Below are 1,712 nucleotides of genomic sequence, written 5' to 3'. Positions count from 1 at the left end.
GAATTTAATGGGAAAATCTTAAAATTGATCCATTTGAAGATTCAGATGAAGAAGAAGATACGCTATTGAAGAGGATTTCAAGACCCAGAACTGCATCACAAATGAAGATCATACCCTATATCTCTCTTATAAATGAACCAATACCTAGAACCCATCAAATTTCAATAAAAAATCCATCTTTATCCCTAGCCTTCTTCATAGATTTCTAGATAAACAACAACATTCTATCTCCAAGAGACCAATTAGGTTGAATATCAAAAACCAAGAAGTGGTTGTAAGGCAACCACCGGGCTGAAATCTTATTTTCTGATTAGATAAACACCAACAATGGGGTTCTTGATTAGATGTGATTATTGCTGAGGTTTCATCCAATTCGGTTCCAATTCCTTACTGGTTCTTCTTACTACACTTCAAATTGAAAAAACCTATCACCGAAGCACAATCTTTGAATTGTAGCAATATTTCCTCTTGGCTTTACCGGTAACTGTCCTTGAACATGAAGATGGTTTTCTTTTCTACATAGCTAGTATCGATTTTCAGCAAAATTTGATTTTTAACAACCAGTATCAATTACAATAGATTTTGTTTACTTAGTAAGCAAGCGATTGTATTGAACCATCGATTTCAGGAATCATTCGATTCTCACAAGAAATCGGTTCATGAAAGAAGAAAACTTAAACGATGGCAAATAATCAATTGATCCTTAGCAGCTAAATTCATTCATACCAACGATGAGAGGGAGAGAGAGAAAAAGAAAGAGAGAGAGAGAGAGAGAGAGAGAGAGAGAGAGAAAGGTCGGCAGGGCGGTGGATAATTTTTTTCTTATTTATTTATTTGTTAATTAAAATAGTATTAAAATAATTATAAAAAAATACCAAAAAAGAAAACTGTGACACCAGTCAAATTTTGGTCAAAACTAAATTGATCAATAATCGTAATTGGGATGAACCAAGTGGTAGAGTTTGTAACAAGGTTTCCAAAAACATAAAGAACATTGAAATCCTAGTTATAACGAAGAAGTTATGACCAATCGAAAATCCGCGATAAAATCGGCAAAACACTGTTCAGTGTAAAAAGTGAATTTTCGATAAAAGGCTTTTTTAGCCTTAACAATCTAAATGAAAATTGTAGAATATGTTAAACCGAGAACGCTCATAAAAAGAACGTAAAAATCTGACTTCGTATGAGGAAGTTATGATTTTTCGAAGTTTCGGTTTGGGAGTAGACAACTAAAAATCCGAAATATAAATCAATTGATATTTAGCCCATGCAACTTAAAGGAGAATCGAAGGTCTCGTCAAAAGTAGCACAACAGTAAAAAGACAGACGAAAACGGACGTCGGATGAAGAAGTTATGAATTTTTAACGGATTTCCTATCGCAGTCTGTTAAAAATAATAATATTAAAAATAAATTCAAAGTCAGCCGATGAAGTCCAAACAAAAGTCGTAGAGTATGATTTTACCTACACGTGCATATAAAGAACGTCAAAAACGAAGCTCGTATGCAAAAGTTATGATTTTCATAAGTTTTTGGCACAAAAATCAAGAAAATGTTGAAAACCGGGAAATTTCGCATGTCATCCTCGGACACATCATCCATCGCATGCTGTAACATCCCGAAATCCAGGTAAATCTATTATATCCTTCCATTTTTTCAAGTGGTCAAGATTGATCCTTTGAGAGAATTCTTGTAGCAAATGAGTACGTTGGG

The sequence above is a fragment of the Lactuca saligna genome, chromosome 2 (assembly GCF_052625555.1).
Source record: "Lactuca saligna cultivar CGN05327 chromosome 2, ASM5262555v1, whole genome shotgun sequence".
Taxonomy (NCBI): domain Eukaryota; kingdom Viridiplantae; phylum Streptophyta; class Magnoliopsida; order Asterales; family Asteraceae; genus Lactuca; species Lactuca saligna.
This window is presented reverse-complemented; position numbering follows the sequence as displayed.